We start from the raw sequence: 22,482 nt of genomic DNA, 5'->3' as shown, positions 1-22,482 counted from the left end.
TGGGTTTATATTTATATAGACAAGAATAAATTGTTTTCATATCAGACTGAGACATTTATTTTTATAGCTCACTGCAAAGCTGACTTTCTTAATGTAACAATGAACTGAAACACATAAAACAAACTGAAACCTTAAGTATGCTACAACCTACACCACAGCATGTATATGGAAGCAAAAAATGATGAATTTTTGATCATTTGTATATGGTAGCTGTATCTCCTTCTTAATTCTGTTTCTTACTGTACCAGATGATTACCTCAAGTTCCTTTTTGATAGCAAATAATAATGACAAATTATGTTTTCTTAAGTTTTTACTTACATATTTTTAGAATTGTAAAGCACATACTGCACTGTTTTTGCTTAGATATGCTTACACGATACCAGATCTCAGCTACTTCCTGGGATAGGGATACAGCACTCACTGATTTCAGTAACGCACACTTTGTCAAAAATGTTTTTCAAGAATTACAGAAGGTGCAGAGATGATGCCATCAGGGTGGGCCACTCATTCTCCCTACCTGTGGATTTCTCTCCTCTAGACATTGTCTATCCTTCCTAGCACAGGCACTTAGGCTGTCCTGGAGAGCCTTTCCAGAGCATCTGAAGAAGCACATGCTCTGTAGCCACTTGGCAGACTGTGCAGCTTCATTCTCCAAGTTAGGATGATTCCCTAGTCTCCTCTTCTCCCCCCCATATAAAGACTAAGCAGCACCAAAAATTTTCCATCTTATTTCCCATACACAACCTTAGGACAAAGTATTCAAGTCCTATTTATTTGAAAAACAGCCACTAGAACTATCAGCTTTGGCATCTCAGTGAGTAATCCTCGTGGAAGCCAAGAAACATTCTTGGCCAAAGACSTGGTCCATCTGTGCCACTTACTTTGGGTCTCATTCCCACCACAAGACTGTAAAGAAACCAACCTTGATAAACTTAGTCTGCATCTCTGACCCTAACACTGGCTTTTTTTTCTCCTGGTCACAAGCAAGACTGCCACAGTGGTAGGGTGGCAATATAAGCGTTGTGCATACCGGCAGCCTGATGGCACAAAACAGTCAAGCAGATGATGCTCTGGAGTAACCCTTTGACTCACAAGATTCTTACAGGGGAAAGACACCCTAAGGGATCATATTGAAACTACTCCTCAAAAAGATGCAATCCAATTTATAGAGAAACAATGGTTCTAAAGCCTGAGCAGCCAGCCGGCAGGGTTTAAAATTATAATATAATTTTACTGGCAACTTCAAACAGGTTACAGATGTGATTTTCTTTCCTCAGCTGTGTTATGCCTAGTATAGGGCACAAATATCTCCTGATTTCAGCAGAGAAAATGGATTTCACCCTGATGAGAAAAACTTTTATAAACTTTCAGAAACCAAAATCAAATAACACTGCCTCTTTTATAACAAAATGAACAGAAATGATCATCCTGCACAATAAAATAGCTATAAGCTATTTTACTATAAGCTATTACTAGCTATAGTTATAGCTAGTAAGACTTAAGAATATTTTAACACCAAATGATGGTATATCAACTGCATTATATGTACTACATAGTCTGAGTTTCTACCATATTATCTGCTATGTTCTCAACACCTATTATCTGATGTTTTTCCTTGGTTCATGCTTAGGTTTTGCTAACTTTTGTCCATTCAAGTTGATGCCATATAGTTCAAACCCTGTGTAGAATTTGACCTCCAAAGTACCAGTTCTTCAGTCACACTTGGCTATTTGTTTGCAGATACGCTGGTACATCACAGAGCTACTGCAGAACACAGAAAATGCATATTTCAGACAGTCTGTTCAAAGGCAGTTGCTAGCTTTGAACCAACACCAGGAAACCTAAGATACAGATATGAAAGGCAACGTTTTCAGTTGGTATAAACTTGCAAAGGTCTATTGAATCAGTAAAGGTCTTCTGGTTCATCAGCAGAAAAATGCATTTTCTTATTTTCAGAATTACTTTTCAGAGTAATAACTTATCCAAAAGTTTTCTAAAATACAGACAGTAAAGCCTGAAAACAAGAATAGTGAGCTTGTTCACTTTTCAGTAAATGACTATCTTCTGAATCAAACTTCCCTTTGAATTTGGGAGAGTGGGGAAAAAAAAAAAGCAGCCAGCTAGAGATTTCTGCGAATATTTCATAATTGAAGGAATTTTCAAATACCCAGTTTTACTGAATTTGAAAGTAAGGCTTAATAACAGAGATGTTACAATATCCCAACCATAACTAGAGCAGCACTAGTGGAATGTCTGAAGCAGAGGCCTACCCTCCTGGATCTATTAAACACTGAAGTGAAGCACGACTGGCATGCAACGCACATAAATTTTGGCTATGCCAGTGTTTTAATCACTGTATGAAAGCAAATTTTACTTTTGGGGAGGCAACATGATCCAGCGAACAGAATTGGATGGGGTATTAAGCAGAACGAGTTCCTTTCTGCCACTGGCTTGATTGATGAAGTGGGATGAGCACTTGTGTCCTGCTTTCTCTGCCTGCATAAGAGGAGGAATTGAGTGAAACACCTGGAGGGCTCCAAACAAATAGGCTTGACAGAATCAGCATAGACCTAAACATACAAATCATTCATAATTACTGGATTTCACAGGCTATAATCAAGACAAAGTCATCTCAACAGCTTGTATATAAATCTCACCCAACAATCTGAAAATGCATAAACCTGCTTAAATATTGCATATGACATCTACTATCATGATTATATGTTACTATCTCCCTTGAAAAGCAATTATTTTTGTTTTGCAGTTACATATACACCTAGAAATAATCCATGGTGTACAAAGTCAGGCTATATAACCTTGCAATTATGTTATTCCAAAAATTAGATTACTACTATGTTTCTTTCTTTGTTGCATTTAGTAAGTGTTTAATCTTTCTGCATCCACACAGATATTCTCTGTTAAAAACAACCTACTATAATGAACAACATAACAGCTTTCCAAGTTCATATAATATATAACTCTATCCCCTGTCATAGAAAAAACGGTTTTTATTAGATCTAGAACCAGATCCATTCGGCAGCTAAGAATATTTTTTCAAGTCAGATCTAACACAAAAGTAGACCAGTCTGTTACTAAATAAAAGATATTTCCTCTACAATTCTTATTTAGAATACATACACAAAGAAGCTCTGTTAGCTGGCAAAACTCAAATCATAATTGCTTATGAATGAAGATAAAAGCAAGTTTAAAAAGTCTTCAAAAGGTGAACTGTTGATTTTAACTTTTAAAAATCCACCCCTCCCCAAATATTAAAGCTTCAAAATCCAAAGCACATGTACAGAGCTCATTTCACATAATTAGTCATATTTAAAACAGATTTCTGATCCATATGCTCAAGTTGCAGTAAGACACAGGGATCCTACAAAATTATGCTACTCATTAAAAGTAAGGGACAAAAGATAGCCTTGTGGTTCAGGTACAAAGGGGGAAGTTAAGACCTATGTTCCTGGAATTGCCACTCTGATCCCTGACAGTCTAGCATTTATGTTTTGTGCCACAAGCTTCCATTCTGTAAAAAAGCACTTTGCAAATTATTTCCTATTTGTATTTTGCCACCGTGATGAAAACCACAGCTGCCCATAAAGCCTCCTGACAGATTACACTTCTGCCATTCCCTAATGACAAGAGATACAGCCAGGAATGCACTAAGTTCATGATAAATCACCTCAAAATTTTTCTGAAGAGACCTGTGAATTTCAGAAGGCATAGAACATGACTAAAAATGACATATGCTACTAGCAGTTCCCTCTTGATAATCCAATACAGTCCTGGCTCATTTATTCCCCTTCCTCTCCTAGAACTTCCCCTTTCACAGACAGTAAAAATAGGAAGAGAAGGGAATGAAAAAAAAATCCTGAACTGCTGCAGTTTTAGAAAACTGAACATGTAGAATACAGTCATGTAGTCTTAACAAATGACCTCTCCTTAACGCTTTAAGGAAGTGAAGGAAACCGAAGGTTCCTGTCAATATGCCTGTAGAGAAGAATCCTGTCTAACATCGTATCTGGCAATCAGTTCATCTTTGGATCTGTGCAATAATTATTTTTAAAAGCTATGTAAGGACAGGGTATTGTCCCGGGACTGAAGTATATGCTCAGGACTAAGAATAAATGTGGGCTCTATTTCCTACTTGTGCTGCTGACTCACAGAAGCACCACAGACAAATGACTTAATCTCCCCATGCTTTAGTTTCTTCATCTGTAAGGCTCAGAGAAAAATGACTGCCTTAAACATGGTGAGATTCAGCCAGAGGTTAAATTCATCACATGCTAAACATGAAGAACAAGCGCAAACTTGTAAGATACTAGTTATAGCCAGCTACTATTTTTGTCCTGAATCCCAGAGGAGTTGAACTTATCCTGAGTAGCGAAGAACAACCCCCTTGGAATGTCTCTTTTAGCAGCCCCTTTCTGACAAATACTAGGAGCACTGTGCAAGTCTGCTGCAGCTGTGCTCTTCACGGTGGATACCAAAGGGAAGGGATAAACAGCAGGCTTCAGGTAAGATTTGGGTAAGGATGTTTGGGAAAACAAAGGAAGTTGATCACAGTGTCACCTTAAACTTCCCTCCACCTTTTCCCTTGTTTAAAAATCATTTTACATTGACATACCACTTCCAGCAGCAGCGAGGTTCTTTCCCTTCTTATATTTTTAAGTGCCAGAAGAGTGTCAAAATGGAAGAAGAGAGGTAGCCCTTGAAGGAAAATCAGCTATCATTGCTCCTACAGTAATTCCTGTCCTATTTATGCAAAAATAAAGAATGAACATAGTATACAATAATATATCAAAGAAAGTTGAATATAAAGACAAAAGGAAGGAAGAAGCACAGTTTCTCCAGTTCAGAGACACTCCACAAACTGACAAGCCTATCTGCTCACTACTCTCTCTAATCTTCCATTTACAAGCTGGTGTGGCACTGTGCCTGCCAACATCTCTCAAACAAAGCTCTACCCAAGGATTGTATTTGTGTTTTGCTAAACAAACACTCTCTAAAACTGCAATCACGCTCTACACAACCGCAATCACAAATAGATCTCCTGAGCTGGGCTTTATGGCCCACCTCTAAAAACTTCACTACTGTCCAGAGGACAGTTATCCAGAGTAGATGAATGTGTGAAGGTATTTGTGAGTCCATTTAATCTATTTTCTCACCAATACTCAGGTGTACTAGGTAACAAATACATCCATGAAATGAAAACACACAGAATGTTAGCAAGAATTAGAGTAACAAAGGAAATACAGTCTGCAAGAAGCAGAACAGTTGTCTAAAATGAAAAACAGTGTGTTGACAAGCTAAAGATCTAATCATTTTCCCCATAGTTATTATCTCTATCTACTTATACAAAATGACAATGGAGCTAACAAAAACCTTGTGAATGCTTCTCATGGAAATAAATTTTAATAAAACTGATCTTAAGGGGAAACTGTACAGCATAAATAATGGTTGCAATACATGAAACATTTCAACACTCAGGCTTTACTCAGTTCAAATCCAGTACCTGGTCTGTCTGGTGCCCCCTGTGATATCAGCTGGTGGCCTCAGTCCTTGGGAGTGGTGAGGCAACTGCATCAACAAAATTTCCATTACTCCTAATATCCTTATCAACAGGATAAAAAGTAAGAAAGAGTGATGATTCATGGGAACTATACTATATACTTTCATCCCTAGAAATCTCTCAGATCAGCTAAGAAGCAGAAATAAGGAAAAGCAACAAATAATACAGTAACTGCATTATAAATGGCAAAGAGAATCTAATATTCTCAAATGACCTATTTTCCTTGTTTTAAATGCACAGTTAACACATAGTACCATTTCATGCATAGTATCAAGATACAGATGTTTCTATCTTTTCCACTTGTAATAATTAAAATGAGCAATTAAAGAAATGTCTGCAATCCTCTACCTCCATCTATACAGTTGCACAATATATGGAAAATATAAAGTGCAACCCGAAAACTTGCCTTATTATAGTTGAAATTGTATTACTTTCAATATTTCAGTGCTACATAGCAGTTTATAAAGGATTCATGTAAAAATAAATAAAATGAAGACTTACTTAATATCAGATGAAATTAAATAGAAATCTATTAATTTACATAGACTAAATTGATTTTAATATTTACAAGTATAAATACTTCATGAAGAATAGTCAATCCCATTACATTACAGATATTAACATAAACTAAGAGCTAACAGATTTATTGATTTTACTACTGAAACTTTTAATTGAGCTTACTATTAAATCATGCTCTCAAAAAAAAATGTAATAAAACTAAATCTGACATGCATATAGATAAGAAATCAAGCTGGAAACTGTTTTTACTTTTATTTGCTACTTTTTAAACTGTCAGTTGCTGTTGCACTACTTTTGCACTTACCAATATCAACATGTTATTTAGCATTGTTATGTTTTCTCCATCCTCCTATGTGGACATCTTTGTCTACCAAGATCCGATGGCATTAATTTAACACTGTCTTAAGTATAAAGTCAAAACCTGTATATATAAATGAAACTGAAGTTGTAACTGAAACACCCAGGAACTGGGCTAAGTCCCTTTTTTGTAAAGCTGAATTAAGTAACGGCCTATGTCAATATGTAAAACTTTTTTAAAGTGTGAGTGAATTAGTACAAAACAGGAAAGGAGTGATTAGCATGCTTTTAACCTTGTCCAAAACTTAAGTGGAAGGAATATTCAAAAAATGGCTTTGCCAAAATAAAGTATACTGCRGGCTCTTGAAGGCAGAGGTGTGGCCAGTATGATTCTATAATTATTGACTAGAATAGCAAACATCTTGAATTTCATTGCAATGTGAGGTCGCCATTATGATCCCTACTACTGGTGTACTAGAAGTACAACTGGTAGCATCAGCAGGTGCTAAGATTTCCCCATACAATCATCACCCCAATTATTCTCATGAGGACTACTTGGATTGGAGTTTATCCATGCCGTGGATATCAGTTCAAGCAAAGCTGCATGCAGAAAGGGACACCTGTGTATGTAGTGCACTTGAGGGACTCTGGAAGGGATACAAGGTTGAGTTTGGCACAAATCCTGCTGAAGCCAACAGCAGCAGCCCAAGGGCCAGGGATGGCACAAGAAGCTTCTGACATGGCAATATGGTTTATCAGCTTGAGAGAAATCCAATATGAGCAAAGAAAAGTGGTTTAGTTTGTGTTGTGCTTGATTTACTTAGTTCTCATGCAGCACCAGGAAATTCAGTGGTTCTAAAGGTGATAACGCTAACAAAACAGGTGTGCCTGCATAGCATCCTGAGTATATCTCTTAGGATCCAGGTTTTCCTGTTATTTGGACAGCAAAGAATCAACTATGCTTCCCTTTTTCGATTTCCTGTGTGCTATTTCCCTATATGGAAACAGTCCAGAACGTGTACTGCAGGCTTCTTCTTGTCAAATTTTCCATTGAGATACTATTACTTTGCTTTAAAAAAAGTTATTATCTTTCAGAAGTGAAATAAATTAAAGACACTTCATACAAACACTTTCAGTGATAGGCAATACAGAATTAATTACTTCATTTAAAATTCAAAACCCATTCAACTGTGTACCAGTGTAGTTTCTTGTGTAGACAAGCCTTAACTTTCTGATTGTTAAACATTCCATCTAAAATTTTTCAAGTTTACTGCTTTCATCATTTTCAATGACTGTGGAAAAATTCAGTCAACACAGTCTGGCCATTTCTGAAAGCAAGACTGGCAAAACTGTTTCATAACACTAATTTTTGGCAAACTTATATGCATATATATATATGCATATATATATTTACTATAATATATCATTCTCAAATACCCAAATACAATTTTGATATTTAACATGAAATGGTCTTTGGGTCATATGTGCTTCTCAGTGTAGTTGTGAGAATTTACACAAATTTGGCCAAATGATGAGAATTGACAGAGGTCTTATCCAAGAGCTTCCAAGACAAAGTCTGAAGTTCTCAGCTCCTATGGTTGACTGAACTGTATACGAAACACTTGCATACAACAACTTAGCACGTTCTAGCCCACAGCTGTGAGGCAAAACTGTAATTCTTATGCAGCGGGCTTTCAACTCCAAAGGGGATGAGGTAAGAAAATTCTTATCTATTTCTCTCAGTGAACCTGACAATGAGCTCAAAAAGGAAGACATAACCTGTTGATTCAAGTGTAAAGAAGACGGAAGCCAGAAAAGGGAGAGGGAAAGGAACAGATTGCAACACAGAACTCGAGGAGACTTGAATTAAAAGGTATGATAATGCAGCATAGAAAAGGCCATGAGCAGATTATATCTCTTTTCAGAGAAGATGAACAGCATGCAAGAAATAAGACATAGGTACATTAAACACTGAGGTCAAAGGCATGTATTTTGTAGATGCTTGCTAAGTGAACATCTACCCTGAGCATTCAATCAGGCAGAGGTCCTATGGAATAAGGAAATTTCTTAATATATTCAGACTATCATAATACACAAACACAAAGGGGACAAACCCTGGATGTACAGACAAGCTTAGTTCCGGTAATTCTTTTGAGTTCTTGATGTTCTAATTTTATAATACTCTATTTTCAAATAAATTTTTGTGAGTGGTAAGAACTGTAATAATATTTTAATCAGTCAGACTTTCTGATACAGATAAGGGATATGAATGAAAGTTTTAAAATAACCTGATGTTCACTTTCATACATTAGGAGTGCATAAAAGTATCTGTAATTGCAGTATTTTGTGGAATTTTTTTTTAAATATGGCATAACCTGTAGAGGTGCTTATTACCTCCTCCGTTACACTTATGATTTCCACTGAGTGCAAGTCAACATGACTTAAAGCCATTCCAACATTCCTAARAGCCTGGCTCAAAGGGTATGTTCCTGGATGCGTTGCTTCTGGGACTTGGTCAAGAGATGAAGCTGAGCTGCATATTTTCTCCTAGAGTTAATCTTCTAAAGTTCTTGGATTCTAATTTTTGACCCTCTTAGACATCATTGCTTCTAAATATTTGTTCTTTGGCAGGGCTAGAAGCCTCTCATCAAGAGCACTGTTTTAGAATGATTAAATGTCCTCACACAATGTGTTTTCTTGTTAAAAGTACCTGGTATCATTCAATGAGCAGATGAACCCCCAACTCTACTTCTTCTGAAATGTATTTTCCACAGACCACATGTCAAAATAAGAATTTTTACCATAAGTAGTACAGACCTTCATTAAAGCATTCTAAATACTGCCTGCTGAAGAATACATGAAGCTACAGAAATCAAATGCTATGCTTGTGATGCCAGTCCTTGAAATGCACTCAGGATACAATTCTGAATACTAGCACAGAAGAGAATACTTACAAAATCATATAGAAATTTTCTTCACTACTACTAACAACAGAAAACGAGGCAACAATAAGCCAGTTTCTAGGATTTCAAATAAAACTGGTTTTATTCTATTTTTACTTTTTATTACTACTATTATGACGGGCATGTTTTGTCATTTTGGCACTATCTGAAATTCTCTTTTAAGATATAGGTTTTCTCTCTTAAATGGAGACATGAATGACAATCTATGACACAGATATAGCTTGTCAGGCAAAACAGAATTTGCGGAATATTTTTTTATGATGTGCAAACACAAATAAGATGTTTTAAATGCGTATTCACAAATCTTAGAGTGTGAATTAACTATTTCCAAATAATAAATCTTATTTTGGAGCTGGCATAGGACCACCAATAATTACAGGCTTTCAAAAATCATGCTATTACTCCATTTGTACTTTAAGTTCTTTGGTGCCACTTTTTTACTTGACAGAAAAGATTGGCTAGCAAACTACACATATAAGCTGCTGCAACAGAAGGACTCATGGCGGTTTTTTTTCATGGTCTGAAATTCATGATATTTACCAGAATGAAAGTCCAAGTAAGAGTAAAAATACTGTTAAATAACACATTGAAATGTAATAATCAGTCTTCATACCACGTCTCAAGTAATTCCTAGAGCTAAAAGTTACTGAATTCCTATCAAACATATAACAAAAATTCCCATTTGCTCACATTGCTTTAATCAAATCCAACTGAAACCATTCATCAAAAATGATTTAAACATTACTTTAGGTTGAGATGTAGCTTGTATGCCACATTCAGTTACAACATCTCTTTGTGGTATATCTGAGTAGTGACATGCAAATACATGCATATGTCATGGAAATGCACAAAATAAAACATAAAATGTACTGAAACTGTATGTGGGTCTTAGAACAATCACTGCATTTATTTACTAAAAGAATATGAAGTAACTTTTTTTCAAAGACGAGTAAGTTACCATCTCTGGCCAAAGCAATAAACAATACATATCTATCCTATTCACTTTCATATATACCCTAGATCCATCCTTTTCCTGTCCTTTTGCATATTAGGAGCATCCTTAAACCATTTAAAGCCAAATACATTGCTGCCAGGTTATGTTAAGAACATTATCAGTACAGAAAGGCAAGGAAAGGAAAATCAAATACTTGGTTCCAAAATTGTTACTTAAAATCAATGTGTATAAATGTTTGAAGGGAAGKTGTAAAGAGGATGGGGCCTGACTCTTCAGTGGTGCCCAGTGATACAACAAAAGGCAACGGGCACAACCTGAAACACAGGAAGTTCTGTCTGAACATATGGAAAAACTTCTTTACTGTGAGGGTGACAGAGCACTGGAACAGGTTGTCCAGAGAAGTTGTGGAGTCTCCTCCCTTGGAGGTATTCAAAAGACATCTGGACAGGGTCCTGGGCAACGTGCTCTAGGAGATCCTGTTTGAGCAGGGGAGTTGGACTAGATGATCTCCAGAATTCCCTTCCAACCCCAACTGTTTTGTGATTCTGTGTGATTCTGTGAAATAGTTTCATGATACTATACCTATCTACCAGTGAGGATCAGGTCAGTAGACACAAGACAGGACAATTAGGAACTATCTGGCACTGGCTGGGAATAGAGCACAAATCCTTTGGAAAAGTCTAATAGATTTCCTTTTTGTAATAAGGTATGTGATTTCATAATGACCAGAGAAAATGTATATATTTGACAGAACTGATGAATATTTTCAATGGTAATTTGTAAATTGCTTTGGTTAAAAATAATACAGGGATAGAGCTAGCTAGACATTAGTCTTTTTCATGACAACTGAGGCAGAATGTTTAACTTCAGGGTCATCCTCCTCTGCTTTTAAACAGCATAAATATTTTCATAATATACGTGGCCACTTCAATAAGGGTTAGCGTCAAAGGCTTTTAAGCAAACTACATAGCCATGGCATAAGAGGGAAGGTCCCAACACAAATAAATAATTGGGCTAAAAATACTGGAAGCAGAGGGTAGGTATCAAGGGTCAGTGCTTGAAGTGGAGGGAGGGACTAGGTAAGTTCTACAGGGATCTGCTCTGTTCAACATATTCATGGGAAAGCAGTGAGCAGACAAAGTTTGCTGATTACATAAAGTTACTCAAACACTATAAGGCTGACAGCTAACTGCAAATAGCTGCAGAGTGACTGGACAACAAAAATGTCAGACAACGTTCAATATAGGTAAAGTGAAGTATGCAGGAAAAAATAATCTTGACTTCATATATAAAATGGCAGGCTTTGAGCTGACCACTCAATAGCAAGATCTGGAGATTATGATAGATAATTCTGTGAAAATAGCAGCTCAGTGCTCAGCAGCAATAAAAAAGCAAATCAAACATTATCAGTCATTAGAAAAGGAACAGAACAAAACAGAAAGCGTAATTATGCCACGATATAAAACCACAGCCATCTCATCTCAAACTGGCTATATTGGAACTGGAAGAGATCCACCAAAAGGCACAAGATGATCTAAGGTAAAAATGGGCTCCAAACTCCAGAGGAACTGACTATGCTGGGACTCTTCAGCTTGGAGAAATAACCACAGAAGAAATACAAGAGAGGTCTACAAATTGTGGGTGGCATAAGGATAGGTACTGACAGTAACTAGAACATCAAATGAAGCTGATTGGAAGCAATTCCCCCCTCCCCCCCCCCAAAAAAAAACAATCCACAGAACTGGTTGCTTAAGGATACTGTGGATGCAAGAAGTTTAAATAGGCTCAAGAGGAGACTGGAGAAGAACCAGGAAGAGCAGCTCCACAGCAGGTTACTGAAACAACAAAGCACAACAGGATCAGGAAATCCTCTGAGCTAAAAATGGCCAGAGGCTGGAAGAATACTAGGGGAATGTAGTGTATCATGTGTATTTGCCCCAGTTGTTCTTCCTCAGGCATCTGCTTATGGTCACTGTGGAAAATAAGAATGACCATATTGATTCAGATTAAGGGTCTGTCTAGTATGCTATCTGATGCCCTTAAGGTCACTTTGCTCCTCGTACAAAACTGTTATACCAACAATTAATTAATTAATTTATGATGCTTTGGCCGATGGAAGCATCCTAAAACTTACCAGTCATTCTTTTTCACACCCAAAATTTACAAGGTGCCCAAAAGGCAGATGAGAATGGCAGTGTGCTCCACTAGGAGGGCAGCCTCTCAGACTCCAATGTTTCAAAAGTGCAGGCGATGGTGTAACACAGCATTAATCTGAGCTCCTGTAGGAGCAGAACTACGCTGTGCTTAAAAATGATAGATGCAACGAGTACCTAGAAGGCTATTTGCTGACATTGGAGAAATGAGCACTGTTAAAAGAGCTGATGGYCAAGTCTAATCACAGGTGTCTTCAAAAATAATCAGCTTAAATGGTGAGAGCCAAGATACAGTTCCTAAAATTAGATCAAGAAGATCATAGAGGACAAGAATTCAGACAGTTGCATGACGAAATGCTGTTATACCACAGCTGGAGTGGAGACAGCAAAATTCTGAGTGGCAACTTGAAAACCTGTAAGTTTTACCCATGCTTAAATCTTATCACACGTAATCTATTAAAACAATATGCGCTAGTATGATCACAGCTAGGAAGGCCATGAAATAAAATAGACTAAAATTTCTTCCAGTTAAAATATCGTTAAAGTCATGAAGGTTAGAAGAACCACACCCAATTTTTTCCTCCCACGAGACTGACCACTTCTGCAGTTTTGCCTAGCAATGAAGTTTACTTTGCTACTTGCAAAAGTAAACACTGTCTGTGATTATGAACTTCTGGAAATATCACCTTACTTTGAAAGAGGAGCATAAAACTAAGGACAATAGAAATTTTCCATCAAACACCCAAGCATTCCAGCTCTTGCTACCAAAGCAAAAAAGTACACAGAAAAAAGCAGACACATACTTCACATCTCAAGCTGAAAGGAAAAAAAAAAAAATCTCTAGATACTATGAATTCCAGCTGTAAATTTCTAAACAATCTTTTTTTCATGAATCATCTTAAAATCATTATAGATTTAAAAATTCTAGCAAATTCTTGCAACCTGAAAGTATGGAAAATATTTATATTAAGATTATATGAAGTGGAATATACATTACTTTTAGTTTGGCTTAGTTTATGAACCCAATATTTCAACTTGTCTAGTGTAGCTAAATAAAAAAAAACAAACATATACTTTAAAGAATCAGGGGGCTAAAAGATTTCACAGTTAAAAATGCAGCCCACTTTCGGTCCTCAGTTACTCATGTCAGGACAGGAAAGCAACATTAATTTCCAAAGTGTACCATGTATTTAATTGTCCTTTTATTCTATGAATAATAGGATGACTGTTTACACCTGGAGTGAAGGGAAGAAGAAGAAAAAAATAGAAGTATATTTCTTGCCTCTTTGGAAAACTCAGAGCACTGGCTATCATGGCAGATGGCCTGCTGAGGTTTGGCAAGGTTCTAAATACCCATGACAGAGAGCTCAACTTCATGTGGCATATTTGGTGTTACCACTTTCACTCATGCTAGCAGTTTTCATCCTATAAAAGCGATATCCGACATGAACTGGCTGACATAAATACCATAGCTGTTGTGAAGTCACATCTGAGTTATAATAACTAGTTGTGATCAGTAACTATGTTTGATCTTACAGTCAAAGTACAAAGCCGCTATCTGCTAAAGAGAATGAAAAAAATCATTACCAAAATAAGAAATATTGCAGCTGTCAACAACAGGTATATACTAAGGAAGCTTGTGCAGCCAACTTTAACAACATCTCAGCTCGTACCAGCAACAAGACAGTGTACAGCAGAGAACTTTGTGCCCCAACTCCCAGCACAGCCTGTCCTGCCTCTGGCCAGCTTCCAACAATAAAAACCACTTCCCAGTAAAAGCAAGGCCCTGTACACCAGTTTCCACCAGAAGTCCCACAGTCCTTCTTCACTCCTCCTATTCCCTAATGGCTGAAAGTAAATTCTTCATACGGCTCCCAGAGAGGAGAGCAAAGAAGGTGACAGACAGACAGGAAAGGGGGAAGAGAGAAGGCAAAGGCCAAATAGTTTTCCAGGGGCTTCTTGCTTCCCACCCACCAAGCCACATTCCGCAGCTCCACAAGGGATCACCCCTGCTTGAGTAGAGAAGATAAAATACTCCCTGCCCTTCTTTAGCCTAGAAGATAAAATAGCGTTTGACATGGAGCATTCCCTGACAAAATGCTCATCCACAGAAAAGGCTGAAGCAAAACATGAAACATCCAGTGTGTTGTACTCTCTCTCACCTCAGGGTAAATGCCACCAGACCATAGTGAATACATGGGAAGGGAAAGAACCATACTTCCTATTAATACCCTGACAACACAAAATTCCAAAATACTTCTCAAAAGGGCCAGAGGATTAGGAGGACTGACTGGTAAGTCACAGTGACTCACTGCTGAAGTCAAGAAAACTGAAAGATTGGCTAGCCAGAAGAAACATTTCTTTTGCCATCAGTGATGTTAGTTAAAAGGAAAAGAAAAGAGATTCTAGAGAAGATACTGTGAGAAAAAAGGTAGAAGATCTAGAATAAGAAGGAATTGAGAAGAACATTAAGAATTATAAAAAGCAAAGGATGGGGAGTTAAGGGGGATAGTATAAAACATTTTGAAAGGTGAAAAATGAGAGAAGGAAAAAAAGGAAGAAATGGAAATACGCAACGTTTCTGATTTTTTAAGAACTTTATAGTTCATATTTTCCTCTATGTTTAGTGACCTTAATTGCACATGATTCACAGCAGGCTCACTTGTTATTAACTGGAGACATGTGACTAACAAGGCAGAGTAAGCTTTGATTTCAATAGCTGAATAAGACCTTAGTATATTTGAAAAAAATATTTCAGTCAATACTTAAAAGTATATAAAGAACAGTTCTCAATTTGATTTTTCCTTTTTTTTTTCTTTCTACAGTCAGGCTGCAAGGACTCTAGTAATCTACAGCAACAACACGCTGCTAACATCGAGCAGTTGATCAACAATATCTTATATTAGCTGCACATGAAGAATATGAAAGTTATTTACTTCCAAAAGCAAGCCCTTAGTACATGTTAGGAATAACATACATAATTTTGAATTGAGACTGTGCCAAGTAGCAGTTTCAATTTGCAAAATTTATTCAAAGAATCAAAACTGTGGAAATGAAAAAGTGTTTTCCAAGTATTTAGTTCTCAGCAGTCTACTCTAGTTTCACTTAAATGTTTTTAACAGCAAGTTTAAGCAAAATACCACTGAGACAACATGGCTCCTTTTGAAAGACAGAGCAACGCTAAATAAACAGTAACTAATTTGAACTCTCAGCTCACTTAATGACTATTTTGACTGCAGAGTGACAGTAATGAGTTCAAGAGAGGGATAACTATTGCTTGCTGAAGAAAGTTCAGTCCCCAACTATACGGTTTTACCAGTGAACACTGAGAGAAGGTTAACATTGCCAGGAACTCTCTGAAACAGGTGTGACCCTCTGAGCAGGTGCTGGGAGGTTACAGACATCTTGCTGCACATTAAGTGACTTGAGTATGTAATGTGAGGTTTGGGCTTTCCACTCTTGCACCTGTGCCAAATAAGCACAAGCAAGTGTAAAACACCACCAATTCCAACTTTGTGCAGCTGCAAGAAAGTGCACAGGTGCAGCTTCCCTGCCACTTGGGACCAACATCTTTAATGCCATAACCATATGCCACCATTTCTTCCACATGCAGTCCACAGCTAAGCCTCCACAATGAGTATTTAAATACTTACAAAGGTTATTTCTATCATCACGGCTGTGTGGGGGGGGTGGAGGGGGAGATCCTGGAAGCATTCAGTAAAAACATCCATCCCATTTGTACATAGGAAACTTAAGCCTGCTTTCAAGTTGTGCTGAAGTAATTCCACTGTCAATTCACGGAGCTCAATGGATTCTGTTCAAAACAAGTCTCAGCTGAAAACAAAACTCATCCCACTGTAAATCTGGTGCTATATTCTGATGGCCTAAATTCCACTCAGCTCTCTATGTACTTATTTTTGAAAACTCATGAAGTAAGACTAMAGAACCTGCAACTAACCAAAAATAAGAAAAAGAGGTTTAAAAGCAGCACAGAATCCCTTTTAAAATTCCTTTGATCTAAAATTATACTGTTCTAGTTGGTGCCATGTACTCCAGTCATATTAACTAAAAAGGCTCGTTCAATTGACAAACTCAGAACAACCCTGAAATAATGGAAAAGAGAGGAAGTTTCTTTTTCGAGGGACCACTCAATTAAATTTCACATATTCTGAAGCACTGAATCTAGGATACACAAACCCCGGAGGCCAACATTTTAAAGAGTCTATGAATTCTAGTTACACTAGTTGAAGTGGCTTAAGTCTGCTGTTGGGCACTGATTTACCTCCTTTTCTAAATTCAAATAGTATAACTGAATATACAACAATTTCTTAAAAAAAAAAAAAGAGCAAACTGATTCAAACAAAACCCTGCTTCTGGAAATTTTCATTTTTAATCAATGGGTGCAAACCCACTGTTATCTTATTTTAATAAACATATTGTATTTAAACTGTGAACAGAGTACCAATAAGGAGCAGAATAGATTTCACTCTTCCATTGCCGAATACCCTGATAGGAAATTATTTTGATAAAAATACCTTAAAACTATCACAGCTAAAAAATTTTCAAGGACTATGTTGCAAGGCCCAAGCATTCTCTCTTAGCAGAGAGTGGTTTCATTCAAAATAACGAATACCCATTTGCAGAACTGAGTTAGAGCTTATCTAGTACTAAGGTAGCCACCCATACTCAGAGTTTTAGAGGTTCTGAAATGTAGAACAGCTCCCTCTACTCAGTTCCATTCACCTAACTGTAGATCATTAATTTGGTAAGCTTACAATTTTGTTAAATGTAAGGAATAAGCTGCTGAAGCAGCATTTTGCATGCTTGTTCTCCTTTCCTCCCTCTAACCAAACAAAAAGAGCAATCAACAGTTCCAAGTGGGAGAAAAAAATGTTTACACATTGAGTAATGTATTACAACCATGGAAATATAAAAGTTAGAGATACTTAACTTCAAGAGGGCAAAAACGTAGTCAAGTCTGTAACTTCAAGTAAGCAAGGAACACTTACTTGGGTGCATGAATATCTTGGGAAATGTATTCAAAAGTAACAACCTTAAAGAATGACTGATAAGGCAGATGAAACTGCCTTAGTGCCAGCGAAAGTCATGACACAAATAATTTTATAAGTCTATCAAAATTAACTAATAATGGCTGTAACAGAACCATGACTGACATCTAGCTGCGCTACTATGGTTTCAATCTACGTGTCTTTCCGAGGGCTCACCTAACCAGGGCTCTGGTAAGCACTGCTTGACAAGATCCACAAACTCCAATAAGTAAACCATTTTTGTGTTTATGCACACACCCTTCTCTTCCTGTTCTCACACATTACAAATCAGTTCGGTCACAATATTGTGCAAAACCAGTTTCAAACAAAGCAAGGCACAGAAGGTAAACTGCTGTAAAACTTGCCGTAGTATCAGCTCACTAACACGAATATTTGTCATTACCACATTAGCCAAAATGCAATCAACCAGCGCTTCCCAAACAGACTATAAGGGTTATTCCCAGACCCAAAACTCAGGGGACACTCACCATTTTACTGGGAGCCGCACAAGTTGTGAGCCTGACATGTTAAGGGCTAAGGGACAAATACTTCACCTTCGATCCCTAAAAGGGTGTGCCCTGTAACCAGGAGTTAATCTGCATGAGTTATCCTATTATGAATTCCCAATTGAAACAGACCTCTAATTTTACTGCAGAATGAATGAGTTGTCAACCCCAGGCAAGGGTTATAATGCTCATTTTGCCTACCCAAGAACTTCTTGGCAGGTACCTTGCTCCTACTAGAACTTTCTGTGAAGTGACTATTTCAGCAGTTTGCCAGCACTTCCATTTGACACCCTCTCCCTGCATCTTTTTCAACAGTAAAGCCGTATCTAGGTCCAAACAAAAGAGAAATCCCCTTTTCATGAATGGTTACAGTGCCATGGCACCCAACAACACCTACTGAAATCTTGCTCCAATGCGTAACTCTTACATAGGATGGATTAAAAATGAAGACAGAGGTTGCAAGAAGTAGCGCTCCACAGTTTATTATCCCTCTTCTGAAAACAAATAACAAACATTAATCCTAAATACTAAACTACTGACCTCTAATTATTCCGTTATAATCCATGAAAAAGAATAACAAGGTCCTTTAAAGATAATGACAAGAAAGCCCAAAACACATGTAAAAGAATTTTGATTCTAGGTAGATGGCTCCACACAGATGGCTCGCTCAGTGGCAGTACTGTTAAACAGACCACAAAAACCCCAGTGGCAGAGATTCAGTGGCTTCTTGCAGCTAGAGAACCAGCCGAGGAGCAGGGCAGTCTCCATCTCATCCTTTCTGACCACAAGGAAATACTTCCAACGTCCAACACTTCATTGTTCATACAGTTTCCCTGGAATTAAGTCTCTTCATGCCTGAAAAAGTTTCAATCTCGGGGGGGGGGAGTATGTCTGGGCAAAACTGGAAACCAGTGATCCAACTCAACAAAGTGCTTAGGCATATATCCAGTGAATTCAGCAGAATTTAGAAGTATATATATAAGGCTCCTGGATAGCAGTGATCTTCAGCATATGTTTAAGTGCCTGATTAATTAAAAAGTGAGCTTAAAGATATTCAAGCTAAACCTATACAAAAGTTATGGTGATTCAACCCAAACTTCTGTAACGATTTCTGTTGAAGAAAATGTTTTGGTTGTGAATGCCAGTAACTGAAAGTAAGAAACAGAGTAAGGGAAGAAAAACTTGTGTTTTTAAATAGAGGGCAAGAAACAATTTGGCATATACCTTTTCTAATAAAACTGTATCAGAAATTTTACAATGTGGAGAAACTGAATATTCATTCTCAAAAGCACAAACCCATTTCAGTGTCCATCGAAAACATTGCATTATCTCAAAATGCCACTGCGACACAAATACATAGAACTATAAATACAATTACATATGTAGTTTTTATCTAAAGTAATCAGATGCTATGTGTGAGAATATCAAAACCAGAAGAAAAACATCAGGTTTTGATAAAGGTTGAGACATTACATTCTGTTCTAAATCAAATCAGACCAGTTTCTACGCTAAAAAGGGAGAAATGTTGAACTCCATGAAGTCCCCTTGATTTTCCACTATTCCCATTGTTTTTACAAGAAGGTGGTAATATGTAGCTAAATACAAAACTGTGAGAGATTGCAGGAAAGAAATTTTCTCCTCTGCCTATGCTTACAAAATTGCATATTTTGTTTACAGTCAGACCTAATATATTTAAAAAAGGAATACAACCCAAACATCAAGGGACAAGCCTACCTACTCTAAGATTAACTCTAAGGTGAAAACAATTATAAACAAATGTCAGTTGTTTATTCTTCTATCCAACAGTTGTTGAGACCACTAGAAAAAAACAGAAGATCCTTCTCCATTTTCAATTTGTGGCATTTTGTACCTGCTTTACTTAATGGAACTCTCTGACATCACTAATATCAACTTTTTGCCCAAATGAAAGTGCTAGGGAAATTCTGTCTTCTAGAAGTAACAAAAAACTTTCCAAAAGTGAGAGTGTTGTTTTGAATTTCCTTGCTTCTACTTACTTACTTACTTACATTCTATTCCAAATTCTTGCATGTTCTAGCATTAACAATAATTCTTCCAATAGCAGTAAAACAAAAATCTGATCTCCTATCTCACACTCTTTGCATTTTAAAATCTATAGCAGTTTCCGTACTTAAGAATAGAGGCTCCAGTGAACACACAGCATTGTCTATCCAGGTTCAGAATTTCAGCTGGTAAGAAAGAACACGTTATTATTGAAAAGCATGTGTTCAATAGCTAAACAGCTTTTCATGTGAAGAAACTTCAAGAATTCACCAGAAAATTCCCCTCAAAACTCTACATAATGATCCTTCAAAGCACGATTTATCAGGTGGTATTATTAAGGAGTTTCAAAATAAAATGCTAAAAATCTACCTGGAGCTTTCTTTTTGCATACGATATACTGGAAGTCATTTAACATCATTACAGTTCAAAGCGCAGTTTTGTAACCATCTTCAGCTCCTTTGAATCGAAGCGCGAGCTGATGCCAAACGGGTTCCTTTTCAACCCTGCTCCTCACAGGCACCACTCCCTACTCTTGGCATGTGCCAAGAGCCCCCTTCTGCCAGGGTTGTCCCTCCCATGGCCGTGCTGTTACACAGATGAACGAGATGATTCAGCTAGAACAAGTCAGGGGGACAGCGAGGATTAGTTTCTAGTCAGATCATGATCTTTTTTCTCCTCCCCCTGCCCTGAACTTCCAACAGAAGAATTTCAGTGGACCTTTCAGAATGAGATAATAGGTCAACCACAGCTTTTACCAGGAATAAAGGTTTTTTTTTTTTTTAATAAAAATCTGAGGATAGCAGCTTCATTTTTCCTTTTTACACTTTTCTCAGCTAAAATATAACCAGTTTTCCCCCGCAATTTTACTACCAAGTTGCAAAACCTCTCAAAACAGAGGTATTTAATGGAAATTATGACATATGCTTAGTTACAGCTGCACTAGTCAGTGCTGGTTTTTGCAATTTCTTTATATTTAAAGACATTTTATTTTTTTAGTACATGAGGGATTTTTCCGTAAAATTCTATATTTGGGATGGCTTTTTTCCTCTGTATGTAAAATCACTGATGCCTCAAAGAGCTTGTTAAAATGTAAATTTTTTTTTCCCCTTTCCTTTTAGGGAAAAAGAAACTTGGATGCAACCTTTTGTGACTTATATAGATATATTCAGGAAGAAAGTCAGATGTCTAGCACTCAACAGCTTTGTATCCTGTGCATGAGAAACACTGCCAAATCAAAGAGGCAAATGAAAATAGCAATCAGAAACCACTTCAGGCATATAAGTCATGGAGGAAAAAAAGGCTTTCAACAGCTAATTGGCCAGTCTGAAGCCATGTGATTTAACCTACTCTGTGTAGAAGTTTTTTACATGCCAAAAGCAGCATTCTACTTTAAATGCTTTTGGAGAATTAGTAAGTCATAAAAGGCAAATCTCTTCCTAAATACAGACAGAGGACAAAGATTTTGGTCATTTTCAGGTCATCCCACTGACTTTTCCACTAACTTTATAAACTCTGCCTATAATTCCCATTTGTATAAAATATAGGGGGCAATAACTCCATCATATTTTCTCTCTCTCTGGATTATTAAAATCTAAGCAATGAAAACCCAGCTGTCTTTTCAGTTTTCACAAATCAAGACTGGATTTCCTCTAGCATTTATATATATATTCTTGATCATCTGAAGGCACGTCATTTACACCCTTACTATGGAAGGGGAGTTAGAGGTTGTCTTGTCATATGTCAGTGACTCCTTTGACCAGTTATGGAGCACAGGAAAGTTTCAGAGTTCACCTTTGCTAAGTGGTCAGTATGTTGAGAAAGTTCTTTTTTTTTTTCCTCCTTCATTAATGTTGCTTTTACTTTTTGTAACAGCAGGGAGTGGGGACTAAGGGACTAGGAACAGTATTCAAATTGAAAATCCGATGGTTACAAAATTTTGGACAGGATGCAGATCTTCAACTGGGTATAAAGTTAAAAAACTCACAACGAATGAAAAACTGCTTGGAAGATTTATTTAACCATTAAAACAGAGGCACTAAAAATACACAGTCTCCATTTGAATACCATTTTCCACCATCTTTCTTGCCCTTCTACAAACTAAACCAAACCAGCAGAGCCAAAAGGTTCACCACTCATCTCACCCCACTCCCTTCACTTAGCACCAGCAGAAGTTTCCAAGTGTCCTTCTTACTTCTTCATCCCTGAACAAGGAGGAAAGCAGCAGCAGCTGGAGCAGAATCATTTTGCCAAGGTGGTCGGAGGTTCTCATACCCCATACAATAGAGATGGCAGGGCTCGCTTTTACTTCAATAACCAGAAATTCCACCTCCAGAGCTGATAAATGATTCCCACTRCATTTTGAATTTGCAGTAGAAGATGGAACATTTATAGAAATATATATTTTGTAGGTCCCCATTCCTACGATAATTACAAAGTAGTAAAG

At 37.2% G+C, this 22,482-nt stretch overlaps 1 protein-coding gene across 8 annotated transcripts in view; it reads right to left on the bottom strand.

Moving 5' to 3' along the window:
• Positions 1–22,482, bottom strand: part of CBLB (Cbl proto-oncogene B) — a 141,674-nt gene that overhangs the window by 72,588 nt on the left and 46,604 nt on the right. Inside the window, exon 1 of one of the 8 annotated variants that reach the window (XM_026063835.1) lies at positions 5,520–5,563. The exons of the other annotated variants lie outside the window; for them this stretch is intronic. The gene's annotated coding sequence lies outside the window, so the exon portion shown is untranslated. Of the gene's footprint in view, positions 1–5,519; positions 5,564–22,482 lie in introns of those variants that run through there. 8 annotated transcript variants of the gene reach the window in all.

The sequence above is a fragment of the Apteryx rowi genome, unplaced genomic scaffold (assembly GCF_003343035.1).
Source record: "Apteryx rowi isolate R43461 unplaced genomic scaffold, aptRow1 scaffold_201, whole genome shotgun sequence".
Lineage (NCBI taxonomy): Eukaryota > Metazoa > Chordata > Aves > Apterygiformes > Apterygidae > Apteryx > Apteryx rowi.
The sequence above is the reverse complement of the archived record's forward strand: the minus strand, read 5'-3'. Positions and strand labels throughout refer to the sequence as shown.